This window comes from Cynoglossus semilaevis, chromosome 1 (assembly GCF_000523025.1).
Source record: "Cynoglossus semilaevis isolate Cse_v1.0 chromosome 1, Cse_v1.0, whole genome shotgun sequence".
In the NCBI taxonomy this organism is placed as follows: domain Eukaryota; kingdom Metazoa; phylum Chordata; class Actinopteri; order Pleuronectiformes; family Cynoglossidae; genus Cynoglossus; species Cynoglossus semilaevis.
In genome coordinates, this window is record NC_024307.1 from 8,917,204 (window position 1) to 8,934,576 (window position 17,373).

The 17,373-nt window shown below is 39.6% G+C and overlaps 1 non-coding gene across 1 annotated transcript; it reads right to left on the reverse strand.

Annotated features, from left to right (window-relative positions):
* Nucleotides 1-6,272: 6,272 nt before the first annotated feature.
* Nucleotides 6,273-6,346, reverse strand: trnat-ugu (transfer RNA threonine (anticodon UGU)). Its single transcript has one exon. It is a non-coding gene; the product is annotated as a tRNA-Thr (tRNA).
* Between the last annotated feature and the right edge of the window lie 11,027 nt (nucleotides 6,347-17,373).

Consider the following 17,373-nt stretch of genomic DNA (forward strand, 5'->3'; position numbering starts at 1 on the left):
CCTCGTCCACCGCGGATGCAGCCGTGCTCAAACTGTCGTTGGTGGTGTTGACCGGTGGCTGAGGCGAGGCTGCCAGGACGTGACCGAGGAGCTCCATGACTTTTAGTCACTTCTTCTCTGGGATTTTTCACATTCCTCTCGTCGACAACATCGCCGTGTTCTCCGTGCCGCCTTGGCACGTTCGTGCATCAGCTTTCCGTCAGCAGCTGCAGAGGCTCGGACCAATTATCCATGCCCAACACGTAGTCAAACTTTTCCATTTTTTTCCCTCAGCCTTAAAACGAATCCTCCTTCACCAGCTGCCTCCACGACTGTCAACGCACGACGATGTCAGTGCGTAAATGTTGAATCGTGCGTCCTTGTGACGTCTGAACATCTGGGCAGATGTCACAGTTAATCCGCATGCAGGGCACAGTTGCGCTGCGCTGCGCTGCGTCTCCACTCAGTTTTCCCTGTGGCTGAAGTGTGAGCCAACCCAAAGTCTGGGTTTTATACAGACTCTGACATCAAACAAGCACCAAGTGATCAGTCTCTCTCTCTCTCTCTCTGTCTCTCTCTCTCCCTCTCTCTCTCTTCATATGGACAGTTGTCGGCCTGCTGGGTCATAGTGCCCAGTGTTTCTCTCTTATCAAATAAAATCTCACCTTGAGGTTATGGACTGAAACGCCCTCCATTACCAAGAATCCTTGTTTTCTAGAAAGACGACAGTTCAAAGTGTAAATGCATGTGTTTAAGTCTTGTCAGATCTTTTTTTTTTTTTTTACCAGTGTAAAGACAGATACACAAAAACGCAGCACTCGTGCAAATGTGTAGCAATGAGCACGTAACGTATACAGTGTGGCTGAAAACCTCATCTGCACCTCCCTCCTTTTGTAGCATTTTACAGAAGAACCAGCAGCTAAGACTGTAGATGTTTTGAGAACTTTCACCCATAAAAACTCAACAAAACTTATCCCAGAATCCAGCGCTGACACTTCCTAAATACTTTACATCCATTTCTTAAACAATGTATCTCCAGCACGTCAGCTCAAACGCTCCGTATACAGGCTATGAGTCACCCTTCAAAATAAAAATTTAATAACCGCTCACAAACTGTCTTGAGCAGAGGAGTTCAGCGTGAAACTAAGAGTCTCCAATTACCTGAATAGACTGCTGTAAATCTTATTCAGAGTTTCTTTTTTTTTCTTCTTCCTTTCAGGAGTTAAATTTCATAACCCAGCAATGAAACAAAGTGATAAAACTTATTTGATAAAATCTAAATAACCTTACTGTTGTCCACATGCGGTGTGTCAAGGTAACTGATGGCCTCGCTGATTCCCTCGGCCATTTATCACTGTAAAGAAGAGCCTTCGGTTTCTGCTTAATGGAGACCAAACTGAAGAGAGCAGCAGTTTAAATGATCTGGTAGATTTGACATTGTGCGGTGTTAAACGTTCAGTCAATAGTGTGCACATGAACTGTGTCAATGTAGACAAGTGTACGATTATTGTGAGGTTTTTTTTAATCAGACATCATCATTATCAGTGAATATTCTCGCACTATATTTGACCTTAACCTAAGTGATGATAAATATTTCCGTCCATGCGTATTCCTAATTGGCAGCGAGGCCGAGAATCGTTGAGCGATGCGAGAAGAGTTCATATTAATAGTCTGTGAGCAACGCAACGATTTTGCATGTGATTAATGAAGCTGTCGGCCGCAACTTGCAGCCCTTTTCTTACACTTAAACATCACGGCGTTATTAGACGTGACACAATAAAGACGCGTCTGGCGACATTTTACTGCGGGACGATTTAAAATAATGCCAAAGGGGCTGAGTCCCTGTCACCTCTGGCGACTTGTGATGTGTGAAAAATGCTGAATACTGACACAAGGTCACTGCCGCTTGACTCCGCGAGGCTTCAGTTGTCTGGCACTCATTCAGTGCATAATGTCGTGTCATGCTCTCAAGGTCAGGCTCTCGTCCTCACTCTGAGTCGTGGGGTGGCGACGGGCCAACCGTCTATATTCAACAGCCTGATTGTTTTGGGCGAAATTAATTTCTACTCTTGTCAACGGTGGGGAAATGAAACCCACAATTCACCTCGCACACACGTGCACTGTGAGCGCGCGCAGCACCGTCGCTTTTAAACTGCAGGAGCTAAATTACTCCCATGGAATTAATCTGCAGTCGTACAGACGTTTGCTTTAATCTCCAGCGACTGCAGTGATCATGACTCTTATCTTTAGCTTTTCATCATCGTAGCTTTTCTTCATTTCCTCGTGTGGAAGTTTGTTGTGAAATTGACCTGTCACTGTCGCTTCGGGAACAAAGTTAACTAGATTGGTCACATACAGTCATGGAGTTAATCCCTTCCTTGGCATTGAACCCATTCCTGGGGAGCAGTGGATGCTCTCAAGTGCCCACGGCACAACAAAGAAATGATTTCCCTTACACCACAGCAATGGTTGGATTTGAACCTGCGCTCCTCTGGATACGTGCCCATCCTCTTACCAGGAAGCCACAGGCTGTCCATTAGTCCTCAGTATCAGACGAGGCTGTTTATAATGTGATTTCTGATCGTTTCCAAGTAGTTAAGACCATTTAAATGAGCCTTTTGGGAATCGATCCCACAACCTTCTGGTTTTAGAATAAATGTGCTGTCCTAGAGCCAAACACACACACACACACACACACACACACACACAAACAATGCACTCAATACAGAAAAGAGATTAAATGGTGACCTTCCCGTTGTAAGGCAAGAGCACTAACCCCCCCATGCACTGTGTCAACCTTAACTCTATTGAATTAGTGTAAACTGTTTTAGAATGCGATACTACAATACTGGAAAAGTTTACCATTTGTCACATGCCTGTGAAATCACAATAAATGAATTGTTGTGAACAACAAACACAGATAATTACTATTATTTTCTGTCTTTTATTCGAGGTGTGATGTGATTGCAATGTCTTCATTTAAAAAAAATAAAACATCTATTTGTCTAAACCCACACAGGCGGCCACAGGAGGCGCCATTAGGTATGTGATTCCTCTGGGGCTCAAACCCAGGACCTTATGAGTGTAAGGCAAATGTGCAAGGCAGGTTTAATAACTGCTACACTAGGTAATGATAAAAAAAATAAGGTTGCATTTCCATGCTGGGAGTCGATCCCAGGCCGCCTGGTTAAAAACCAGGAATCTAACCAGTAGACCATGTGGCAGTAATCACACCAATGTCAGCCAATCACACGGGAGCCTTTCCAGCTCAGGCCAATAGGCAGTTGGCCATTTTATTTTATTTTTTTCTTAAAGTTTACCACTGTTTACCAACAGTTCCTAAATTGGAGCTGGATCAGAAAATGCATTTGTCCTTGGTTATAAAGTAACACCGTGGACTTTTTAATTGTGATCCACAAGGACGTGAAGGTACGAGACTGAAGTTTAATGGGAAGAGAGGTTCTCCATTGACTTCTGTTATTTAATAATTCAGATCACTGTGAATCCATACCCTCGGACATTAGATAAGAGCTGACGCTGAGGAGCTGAAAGTCTCCACTCCAGTGTGTGTGTGTGTCTGTGTGTGTGTGTGTGTGTGTGTGTGTGTAAGCCAACAGCTATTTTTGCATGTTTTCACAGTTACAGGCAATTTACAGTTGGTGTTATCTAAAGGCAGTCCGTCTGTGTGTGGACTGTAAAGATGGAGCGTGCTCTAATGAATAATTATGGTTACTTAGTTAATGAGCCGGTGGGGAGCAGGCACGCTCAGAAAGGGAAAGTCTGACAACGTTGATGGAGAAGAAGAAAAAAACATAGATTTTCTACGTCATTTGTTTCATGAAGCAGTTCATTTGAACGAATACAAATGCACGTTCAGGACCAAGGACAGCGTCTGGTTTGCTCCGCTCTCCTCTCCTTTCATTTTTGCTTCTTTTCTCTCCTTGCCTCTGTACTCTATTCAACTCTGCTCTCCTATCTAATCATTTCCTCTCCTCTGCTCATTTCCTCCCTGGTGTGTGTCTGTGTGTGTACCTCAGCTCTCCTCTCCTCTCCTCTCCTCACCTCTCCTCTCCTTTCCTTCCCTCCTCAGTTTTATGATCTATACTTTCATCTGAGTATTAGCAGTCACAGTAGAGTCGTTAGGCAGCACCGTAGCTGAATGCTAACCAGTGCTTTAATGCCAGCGGGCCATATTGTCAGTGAAACTGTCAGACAGAGAGGAGTTAGGCTCCATGCTGTTTGAAAACACACAGCAGATCAGTGCTGATGGAAAAATAAGTGTGAGAACATTTCCCAGAATTTCTGTGAAGGAATTACGAATCTTGTTGTTTTTTGTTTGTTTTTTTTAGCTCTTTCCTGAAAATGGCTTTTGTTTTCAGATGCAGCTTCAAAAAGGGCAAAGAAAATCTCACTACAGCAAACGGAACATGATTTAGTCAAAGTGAGTGGTCTGTGAGTGCAGCAGCTGTGTACCACTAACCATCTGACATGTGCTTCAGTGAGACTGGTTCATTGAACATTTCTTCAGTTGTTAGTGGACTCGTCGATTGGACTAATGATTTCTCTGTGTTCACAGATGAAAGGGAATTTTAAAACATTGCAAATGATATCAAAAGAGTTGTACGGTGAACATGTGGAATTATAAAAGACATGTGTAAAGTTGTTGGGGTTTTTAATTTCATCTCCACTGTATACAGACCTTTTGATATCAGCGGTGATTTTTCCAAATCAAACATCGACTGCTTGAATGTGCAACTGAGAGCCATTAAAGTTTCCTCCTGCGCCCAGAGCCATAAAACATTCCACTTATTTATCCTCAGCCCAGGCACTGCTTTTATGGCCGTTGAAGGTGAAGTCAAATTAACCTTTGTAAGTTGAGAGAAAAAAAAACTTCAGACGAGCCCATTAACACGGCACGTTTGTGTCAAACAGCTTAGTATCATTTGGCTCCTGATGCAGGATGAAGGTACAGTATCTTACAGAGGTGCAAATTAACGACGCATTCATCTCCGCTCCTTTGAGTTCCAACAAATAATCCACAGCAATGGACCAGCTGAGTCCCACAGAGACGTGTGCAGGGTGGAATTGGGGTATTAAATGTCAACGCCAGGGAACTGAGCCAAAGTTGGGATTAAACCAAGATGACGATGAGTGTATTTATGCAAAGACGTTTCTCTTATAGCCCTCTCACTGTACAATCTTACACAGATAAACAGGATATTGTGAATAAAGCACTAATTACCCAAAGCCGGTGATGCCAAAAGTGGGGGGCGTGGAGCTTCTGCAAGAAGGAAAAAGGAAGATACAGCAATTTTTGATTTGTAATTTGTAATTTGTAATTTGTTTATCCAATAAGAACAGCAGTCGTGTAAGAATCACATGACTGTGAGAGTTTCAGAGTGGACAAAAGGGGACGCTGCAGGAAACTTTGTGGACAACTGCGCTTCCAAGACCCATATTTTTGGCACAGGATCAAATTCAAATGGGGTGTGAGACTGTATAAATCAGTGGATCCCAACCTTTTTTGGTTTGTGACCCATTTTGACATTAGACAAGTTTCTGGTGACCCCAGAAAAAAGCACTAGCTCAGATGCTTTTAAGGTTCCGTAGTGTAGCAGTTAGCATGCCTAGCTTGCAAGCAGAAAGCAGAGGTTCCTGTGTTTGATTACCAGAGGAACCATATTTCACTAATGGCACCTCCAGTGGCAGCTTGTGTCAATTGCATAAGCTTACACTGTAAATTTTCCCACTGTAGGACAAATAAGGGACTTCATTATTACGTTTATTATTGATATGCTGCATTTTATTTGAACTCAATTTATATTAATTTCCCAAAGGAAACTCCCAAGTTCTATCTATCTGTCTATCTATTTAATTCTTAACAGTGATTTCCTGTTATCATAAATATCATAATCCAAGGGCTGATGTTGATGTGATTCATGGCCATCACTGCTGACACGTCTGTTCAAATCCCAACACTCCAGATGTTTATAATTGGAGACTGAAGTGACAGAACAGCAGCTCCTTTTTGTTTTTTTTCACCAGAAACATATGTTTGAGTCCGTCAACCTGCTGCACTCTACAGCGCAGCATTTCTTATAAAAACAGAAACCAATTTCATGGATGTTTGTACACTTTGTAGTCTGCAACAGAAGATGAAAAGATTGTTTTTTGGGTTTTTTTTTTATTCCTTCCATGGAATTTTGAGAAAATGTCATTCTTTTCGGCACAGCTCGTACTGAGAAGACTAATAATAAAAGACACAATTGTTCTGTAACTTGTCGTTAGCATGAAGGCACTGCTGGGATTCGAACCCAAGATTTCCTGTTTACAAGACAGGCGCTTTGACCAGCTAAGCCACAGCGCCACAGTAATCAGGTGTACGATTTTTTAAATTCTAATTACTCCTTTTAATGTCAACAATTACATTACCCTGATTCCATTTTAAATACATTTAACTAATTAAACCACTGAGTTAATGTGTTGGGTGAAAAAAATACAATTATAACATATACGTCTAAGCTAAGAAATTAGCTAAAAAATAATTAGCTTAATAGAATTAAAAGTGGCCCAGGTTTAGTTGAATATTAGTTTTGAGGAGGAAAATAGCTCTAAGTTAGCATAGTAGCTGTTGAAGTTAGCGATTAGCCAAATTAGGCTAAAATGAATGAAAGTTCTACAGTAAAAAAACAATTGTGAAATAGTTAAAAGTTAGAGACATTTAGTTAAAATATAATAAACATAACAAATATTACATTGGACATTTGAATGTGTTCAATAAAAAGGTTGTATGTTAGCCTGAAAGAGCTAAGATTGACCAGTAACACATATCTCTGTGTACCTGCTGCAAATGAGTCACAGGTAAACCACTGTGACGGAGTCTGGACCTGCCTGACATCTACTGGATGATAGGCTCCCTACAGGCTCTCCACGGTTTACGAATTTGAACTTCGTGTGATGGCAAACAAAAGCCCTTGGTGTGTGTCCATGTCGTATCATTAAATATCGCAGGCTGAAACAGGCGCTCCTGAGTTCGTTATGATCCTCGACAGACCGTGACTGTCTGACACAGCAGGAGTGGACACAACACCGCCACCGACGCTGTTGTTTACAGACAAGCAAAACAAAACACTTAAAAAAAAAACCCAACTCCCCCTCTGGTCACAGCTGGCAACAACAGGTAGAGACGAGGTTTGACATGTCAGACGTTCTGTTTCTCTTATCATCTCTGGACCACCTGTGGGCTCCTGCCGTTCGACTAGCCGATCTTTGACTCCATCCAATTACCTGAAAGTCAGGTAATGAGGCGTCCGACCAGACACTAAGTCGATACGAAGTGTGGGAAGATGTGGGGTAGTTTGGGGGATTTTTATTTAAATGTTTTAAATGTGTTCAATTTGACATTTTGTCGGTTTATTTTGGATCATTTAAACTCCAGTGTTCTTTTTTTAACATCTCTAAGCCTGACAGACATGCAGTCTCTGTATCGGCTTCACATTTGGATAAAGCCAAGCAGGTTTTCTTACAATGTGGTCTTAGTTTTTAAATTAATTTAAGGAGAATAGAGTTTCAAAACAAATCAATACCAAATGGGGAACGTAATCAAACCTGAAAACTACATTATGGATTTTTGCAACTGTGAAACAGGCACATACAATTATGAAAGTGATCGTAGAAAACAGTTCTGATTAAAAAGAAAAAAAGAAACATCTGCTCCCTGTCTGTGACCTGGCCACCCAGGTCCTGGTCTCATCTAACTCCTAATGATTTGGTGTAAGTGCTCAACTTCAGCAGTAAAAGCTTCACTGCTGAGCAGATGACAAACAGCGGGTTCACTGCAGCGTTTCTACCGAAAAGTGCTGCCTGCACCAGGAAACGATGCCAACGCACGCGCTGAAAATGAGCCAGCGACACCAGAGCTGTGGGTAAAACAACCAAAGCAATGAGCTGTTGGAAAAACTCTGGAGCTAAGGAAAAACAGCAGCCTTTGTCAGAGTGAAGAAAAAAAACTGAGTAAACAGAAAACAAAGTTGAAATCCTGCAAGCTCATTTTTCGCCTGACTGAAGCGGAATAAATCACGACAGGGAAATTGCAAAATTGCAGTAAAATGTATATGATATGAGGATGGAATGAGAAGAGAGCCTCTACTGAAGAGTTCCCTGAAATTCATAACTGAAACAATTGTTTAATTACGGCCCCGTCAGCCGGCTTCTCCAGCAGTGATTAATAGTGGAGAATTAGCACCATCTGTTAATCTGTGCTCTCCACTTCACCACTGTGGTAGATGGAGAAGTGCACCACGGAGCAGATTTTTTTGCTGACCGTCTGGAAGTTGTTTAAAGCAAACTTTAACACTGATGTGCACAGTGTTGTCCCAGTGGAATATGTGGAAGGTTTCTTTTCAAACTTTTCAATATCGACTGAAACTCATATCAGTAGTTAAAGAATTGTCTCGAGCCTTTACTTTCTAACTTCCTGTTACTTCCTAACAGGTTATAGTACAAATGTATTGGTTGCAATTTAGTGTGTTGAGCGTTAACAAACTGTTGACAGTCATTAATAAAAACAAATGTATTAAAACATATAGCTATTGAAATGTTTCTAATTAAAAAAAAGTATTTTAATTATGATATAATTATTAAAATATATAAATATAGTAAATATATTTACATCAAATATATGTATATATGGGTGCATACATATGTATTAACATATATAAATATATGTATATGGTATACATATATTTATATATTATTTTTATATATTTATTTTGTACACATCTTACTGTATGTATATATGTACATATATATTTAAATATATTTTTTAAAATAGAAACGTACTGCCTCTTAAGCAGTTTTAAATATTATTTTAAATATGTATTTTTTAAACAGCTCCAGAACCAACTATTTACATACTGTTTTATATTTTTAATTGTAGTATTTTTTATTTTGTACACATCTTAAATTTTTTTTAAATATAAAATGTTTGTTTTTATTTTTTTGTGTTTTTGGCTGCACCTTCATGACCAGTCGTTAAGAACATTCCAGAAATCTGGCGGTCTTGCTGGTCTTGTTACCGTGGAAAAGTGTTTCCATTTATATTATACGATTAGCGTGTTTCGGTGCAGTCGACTCATGGACTGCATACTGAACTTTGAAGTGCTTCTACTTTTTGAACGACTTTGAGCCAGTGCAGCCAGTACTCTGCAACCTTTTGCAATAACTTTTCTTTACTTCAGGGTGACTTTTCCACCTGTGTAGTTTTGTAAAGTCTTTATTGAAGTACAATGAGTAAACCAGAATATAGGACACAAGCTGGGTTAGAGAATCCGTCCCAGTGCGTGCGATGTGTCCCAGCCCACTTAAACATATGGTGCTTTCTGCCCCGCCAATCAGCCCTCAAAGGCCCCCCTGTTGAAAGATGAAATGTACTGGGAGATGGACTGCTTTTTAAAGCAGCAGGGGGAAGGAGCTGAGGCCAGCGAGTCGAAGACTGTGCTACTTTTACAGCCCCGACTGGGTTACGCAAGTACGGCATCGAGAAGTACAAGAAACACATTAAACGGTGGTATACATGGTAATATTTTACCCCGTCCCTAAGACGTGTTACAGGAAACGAGCTGAGTGGTTATGAGGTCTGCTGATTTATAAGAGGCTGGCGTGGCTGTTATCAGCTGTGTTGTGGCCTGAGTGGAAGTGAAGGCTTCTTTTAGACATTGAATGGTCAGATGGGCTGCTGGCAGTTATGGATATCATCAGCACTTTTTTATTTTTATGAGCTGGAACCGCTCCAGTCTATGAAGTGGAAAAATTGCACTCGTAGAATTGATTAATCTAACCCGTGGCGATGATCTTCAGAGTGATTTTACTGTGTCACCGACTGAGGTCTGTTGCATAATGCAGCTCGTTCGCTCTCTGAACGTTCACAGCCACTGTATCACAGATGGTCTCATTTGAACAATTAAACCTAGATTACCCTGTGGTGTGGACTGCAAACATTGCTACTGACACATTGCTTGGAAACGGGAGAAGAAAAAGACTTCATTATGAAGCCGTGTGAAATTCACCTCCTGCAGCTTTGAGTTGTCTGGGGTTTTTTTGTTTGTTTTTTTTTGTGCAGAAGTGGAGGATTGTGTGATGGAAAAGACAAGGTGACAGTGAGAGGAGGTGCCTGGCTCGGTCCTCAATGGCAGACAAGTGCTAATAGCGCACATCGACGCTGGGTGTTGGTGATGGCTTGTGGAGTGTGAAGAGGAGAGGTGATTGAGCAAGACGGGCGTAGTGTTTAGGCGTCATGAAATTCATCACCTTGTCGATGGTACCTGGAAAGAGAGCTGGAAACAAACAGCCCTGCAGAAACACCAGCCTATTATGTGCAAATCAAATCTTCAGAAAGATATTTGGAAAAATCTCAGTGATTTTTGCTTTGGGCTTCACATCAGCCATAGACCTGTTCATCAGTCCGTGGGAACTGTTGTTTAGTTATTGTTATGATTTGGTTTGTTTACATACTTTTTGTCATATATTGATAGCCAATAGTATGTTTATATATATATTTAAATATTTGCCAAAATGATATCCATATATAGTATATATAAACATATATACATATGTATGTAGAAATATATCTATATATGCATATATAAACATATATGTCCATACATATGTAATTACACATAAATATGGTATATGTCTGTATATATGTATATGTATGTATAACTATATACATATGTATATGTATATGTATATGTATATGTATATGTATATGTATATGTATGAATAACAGTCCAGAACAAACTAGCATTTGTCCTAATTGGTACATATTGGGTACGTCCGATATTAACTTTTGACGATATCCGATATGCCAATATGCCGATAACGTCCAAACATTTAATTTCCGATTCCGATATCATCCGATGCCGATAATTCATTTTCACTTTTATTTCAAAACTATTTTTAGGTCACACCATCGGACGAAAAACCAATGATTCTTACCGATATTACATTACACTATGCTAATATCGGTCGACATCCCCCGTACAGACTGTATATTCCAGTGCCTGTCTTTCACTCACTTGACTCACTCTCATATTTGACACAAGATCAGGAAACATTGTTCATTGTCGTTGACGTCACTTCCTTGCTCGCTTAAACACATCTTCTGGACGATCATCTTGAGAGCTGCTTAGTCTACTTGTTGAGGTACCTCCCAGAGTACTGTTTGGTTCTGCATCTTTATTTCGGAGTGTGTGATAGGGATGTGCTGGTAGATTTGATTTGCTCAGTAAAAAGACATAAGAGAATCTCTGTGTTCTTTAGCTGGTATACGAGTACAGTTTAGTTACAAGTTTTAGGTTTTTTTATTTTTGATCAGTCTCTGATCAGTCTCCCTAGGGTGAATTAAAAATAACATTTTCAAAAAATGCAGTAAAAGTCTGCATTGTCGCTGCCACATTTCAGGTACAGCACGGAAACGAGAGAGCCAGAGCAAACAGATGATTTATTGTGGAAACACTTCAGCTCATCGTCCATGAAGACCGACTTCCATCAGGCAGAAAGCAGAGCGGAGAGCGGAGAGCCGGCCCACTTTATCAGAAGTGCATTAGCGTAAAGTTCAGGCAACATAAAAGATCATGTTATCACAGTGAGGGCCGGCACAAGTAAAGTGCTTTTAGCCTCCAGTGGTAGAGGCATGGGGGGATTCAATGGTGCTGAACCACTGAGGTAACTCTACTGTGTCTGTCTGCGTGTGTGTGTCTGTGTGTGTGTCTAAAATGTTCATGCTTCAGTTTCTCAAAGTACGACACCATCTGTTTAACTGTGTCAAATGTGTCACGACGCACCAGATGCAACCTGTTACAGTGTTACACTGTGGAGCGTCACACTGCACTCGCCTCACTGGAGAATCCTGTTGATGTTCTTATCAGTGGTGTTTTGCTGTTTGCCGCTCCATTTGGACCCAGCTATTTGATTAGGAACTCTGCTCCTCAAAATGAAAGGGAACGATGATGAAGAACTACACAGGTTAGGCAAGAAATCACTTGATTTTCTTCGTTCGCTGCTTAAATGAACGTGGTAATGGGCGTGGCTGCAGAGGGCAGTAAGGTCGGGGGGGGGACTGGGGGAGAAGGACCTCTCAGATTCATAGTGAACCCGATTAACCCCGAAAAACCACCATCTCAAATGTTGACAATAAAAAAGAGAACGTTCTGTTTGTAAAATGTTGTTACAACTAATGGTGCGTTCAAGTTGTGCATGAATGTCGGAATTTCCGCTGTTAAACTTATGCAAGGGGATATACATATATACATACATGTTGCCTTAATTAACTCCCACGGGATTAAGTTCCATCCATCCATCCATCCATCTATCCATCCATCCAACACCACACCCATATAAAAAATACAAAACATAACTAAACCATAGGCATATATAGGTTGATATATCTATATCTATAGCTCTCTATATACACATATACACATATACAAATATATATACATATATACCTACATATATATAAACATAGCAATAATAACATTATTGTTATTATTAGCTTGCCCCCTCCCCCCCTCCTCCGTTGGATCAAGATTTAACGTTACCTTTCAATGTATGTGTGACGCAACAGTGATGTCAATCACAACTGGCACTGCCCCTGACATTTCAGCCAATCAGTGGCGTTCAGTGTCATTTATCAGTTTATTGCATCCAAAGGCACAAAAAAAAAACTATCCAAGTGCTGCCCCATAGAGGCCAATTGAAGGAAATCTTCCCCAGATCCAGTGGAAGACATGAGAAGAAAACCATATGAAATGGTCTGTGATAAAGAGCTGGGTCTGATTAAACGAGTCACGTTTAGTCAGTCACGCTGAGCTTCTGTTGCTACTTCGACCAGGAAAAGGAAACGATTTACTGAACTCAGCTGAACTTTTTACCAAACCACAAGAAAAACCACATTCAGTTGCCAACAAAATAATTTTATTCAGTAAAGATTATTTTTTCTTCACGTAATTAATAATGGAGAGCCATGAACTTTCAGCATTTCTGAACACCGTGGCTGTAATTCGTAATTTGTCTTTGTTGTAGATTACCTGGGAGAAAAACAAAATTGTTTCAAAAAACACAAAAATAGCCCGGATTTTGTTATTAGCAACCTTTAAAATGTACATTTGTTGAAGTTTTATTTATTAAAATTATTATACAAAGTCAAAACTTTTTCAAATGTCCAACAATAATTAAAGATGTGTCTTAATTTAATTTAATTTAATTTAATTTAATTTAATTTAATTTAATTTAATTTAATTTAATTTAATTTAATTTAATTTAATTTAATTTAATTTAATTTAATTTAATTTAATTTAATTTAATTTTAAAAATTAAAAATTAAAAATTAAAAATTAAAAATTAAAAATTAAAAATTAAAAAATAAAAATTAAAATAAACGTGTTCAGAAATTCTGGGATCTAATACCAAAATACCTTAATTATAAACTGTCTTGTTTCACCAGGTGGACCCAACCCCCTTATTATGGATGATTATGAAGAGTCAAATCAATAGTCCAGGGAAAACAGGGCAAAATTTTGAAACCTGTTGGCAGAACACACAGTCTGTAACCCACAGACTCACAGACGGCTCAAAGTAACTGCACCTCCATGTCCCCTACAATAACAAGCAATGAAATGAATGTTTGAACTAAATACCATAAGTACACTTTATATCTCATCCCTCTCTGGTTGTTAGATCTCGTATCAGCCTTCCTGACCACTGGTGGCATCACGGAACACTGCCGTTATTCTTTATGAGCCCCAGAACAGGAAACTTAAAGCAGCCGAGATGTGAAAACAAATTAAGGCTATAAATAGTGAGCATGAGTTAGAAACAACAGGAAATATAACGCAATAAAAATAATTAAAATAAGATACAAAAAAAGTCAAAACATTAGTATTTTATATACAGTGTACATTCTGAGAGAACAGCAGCGAATATTTGGAAAAACTCAGTGTACGTGCGGTACTAAACAGTTCTGTGGCTCTTATAGCCCAACAGCAGCAGCAGCAGCAGCAGGGAGGGGCGGCGTGTGATGCAGCTCGCCTAGACACTGTGGGTGGAGCAGTGTATCACTGAAGGAGCCACATGGTGCTGCCACCGAGTCCTGCAGGGAATGGCATTTGTTTTCTACTGAAGATGACGGATGATGATTCCAGAGTCGGGGCGCCATCTCTGGACTGAGTGGGCTTTTCTTACCACTCTGTCCAGCCTTGTACTCCATTCTTAGTCTTTTATTATTATTATTTCTAGAGCAGCTACATTTGTGTGCGGTGAAAGTTGGGGAAAAAAATCTAATTTCACTCAATTGGTCTCATTTGTATACCAGTGAAATCCTCTTTCCTCGCACGTGGCTTTCTTCAATTCCTGCCTGTAAAGTTAATATTTCTTTTTCTTTAAATATATGTTTGGTTAATTTTTTTGTTGAGTGCTGCACCGTGGAATTCTTGTGAGGTAAATTATCAGCTGTGGCTCAAAAGTTTGGGAAACTTTGTTGCAGAGTGATAGTACATGATTTGTGGCGGCACTGACGGAAAATGTGTCAAAAATGTTTGTTCGTCTTTTCTAGTTCAATACAAAAATAAAAAATAAAAACTTTTCATTATATAAAACATCTTTTCCATTAAAGCATAATATTTTGTATAAAGAAAAAAGAAAGACTTTGAGGTTTGGTTTTTTTCCCACCAAAACACTATTTATGCAGCATAAAGTAATTCAGACATTAACACTTCAAAATCATCTACTATAACTCTAGACTATAGATTTTTTTTTTTTTTTTTTTTTTGGGATTTATTTTTTTGGTTTTTTTTCCCCCACAGGAGACTTGAGTTCGTCTCATCTTTGCTCTTCATCGTCAAACTTTCCTCTTCTTTTATGGGCCAGATATTCCAGCAGGAGACACATTTTAACTACAGGCATAAATATGTGCTTCGTGTTGTAAAGCAATCCTTTTGTAATTTACACAGAATGACGCTCGGCTTTGTTCTGTTCCTGCAGAACCACAAATTCTTACGGGGAGAGAAAAGGCTTCATTCTAAAATTCCATATCGGCCTCGGCATGCACTTCATGCTGTAGTTACTAATTGCATCTACGTACCATCATTGTTTATAACCTGGAGGCACTTCTCAGTGTTGCTAGGCAAACTCTCAACCCTTGGTTAAACATTGTTCCTTGTGCTCTTTTTAGATGAACTGATGTGTGAATTCCTCTTTGGACTTGAGTAGTGATTAGGCTGGATGGAAAATACATAGTAATCCAAACTTTTATGACCACATTGCAGTACTTCTACAACCCACTAGGGGGTTGTAGATTTCCTGTTGATGGGTTTTGACATAAGATTTCGAAGGTCATGCACATTCTTAGTAGGTTACACTTCTGTCTCTCTGTACTGAATTTTCCCATTAACTGTAAAACAGCGGTGTTAAACTCCAGGACCAGGGGCCACTTGCAGCCCACTAAGTTCTCACATCTGGCCCCTGACAGCAGTTGTCAATAATTTATTTTTGTACTTTTTTTAACCTCTTTAGCCGGTTAGTATTTGAGACCCCAACTCTAGTACTACTCACAGTATTGAGAATAAAAAAACAGCTTTTTGTCAAACCATTTCCTCAGCACTAAGTGTTGCGGACGCTGACACGTCCTTGCTTGTAAAGACCTAGCCTTTGGTGGATGTTACTTTGATGTGCAAATGTGTCACGGGTCAACCTGCTAATTAAGACACATTCGTCTCTATAACGACTTCTGTGGCGTACGTTAATAAGTCAATCCATGTATGATAGAAAGACTAAATGTGGGGCAACCACCCTCAAAGTTTTCCTTTGTACTTTTGTCGACCTCTGTTGACCTCACCGCTGGATTCCAAACTCAAAGTGTTGACAAGGTCAGTGCGTAATTAGGCTTCGTCTTTGCTTCGTGAATTAACCTCAGGAAGGTCGCGGTCTCCTTATCAGTCCACTCGCTCGTCTGACGGGCGACTATTTTTGCTCTCCTCGGTGGAGACATTAACGTTTACGCCACATTTCATGGTGATTTATTCTCACAGTTTCCACTGAACGTTGTCCCATTTTACTTACAAACCACATCTACGCTGCCCAGTGAAAGAAGGAAGAAATTCAGCCTTTAGGGGAAAAAAAAAAAATCAATTATCTTCAATAATTCATGCAACTGATCTAATGTGAAGACATGCACTCTGGACTGTTTTTAATTTGTCATCTCAGGTTTAATGTGTTACTAAAAACTAAAAACTAAAAAGAGCACACACAAAATAGGTTTCCTCTGCTTTTTTTAATTAAAACGTTGCAAATTCCCTCATAAATAAAAGCATCCTGATATTGATATTACACTTTTTTTATATTATAATGTGGCCAAACGAGTTATTCACTTATTAAAACTAAGTGAATTAATTTTAATTTGTAGCTTTTCATTAATCAACGTGCAAATAAAAATTATTTAATTCCTGTTAGACGTAACAACGGCAATGAAATGAATACGAGCGGTCATTTATTTCATACGTGAAACAAAGGGAAATATAAAACCTGACAGCAGGGCCCCTGATAATAGATGCAGTAAATACGAGCTGTAAACAGAGTGTTCTGTAACCTTGAATGTTGTTACTCAGTTAGACAGAATAGAAAGTTCTTATCAAACTGCTCTCAATCAATGTTTCAGATAAAAATTGTTTTTTGTGGGGGATTGATAAATGCTGTTTATTCTTCTTCCTGCAGCCGATGTCAGCGCTGGCCTTTCATTTCTTTACAATGTTACATTTATTCACACATAAAGGGCAACAATAACAGTCCACCAGCTAAGAGCGAGAAGTACGGAAACAAAGAAATGCTAAGTCCATATATATATACATATCTATATAAATATAGATATGTATATATAAGTATATACGTATATATATATGTATGTATGTGTGTACCTACATACAGTACCTGAAAAACTTAAGAGGCTCAACTTTTATATTGAAATGTATATACAAGAAATGTATATGCAAGAGCAGGATGCTAACACCCCAGCAGGTGGTGCTGTTCACCCAGCACAGAGGTTGGGTTCCATTAGGTTAACATTGCAGTAGCTACAACGTTTTAGTTGACACCCCAATTTAACAGTTCGACCCCAGGTTCTCGTGTTTTCCCCACGTGTGCGTGCTTTTATAATTTTTCAATAAGAACATTTTCTTCCTTTTTAAGGCGTCCAAGTTTGTATGTTATTATAGCCCATCCATCCATCCATCCATTTTTATCCGCTTATCTGTTACCAGGTCGCGAGGGCGGCAGTCTCCATGACCGCCACCCAAATCACACTGCACCGTACCAACCCCCCTGAACCTAACCGGGATTTGATCT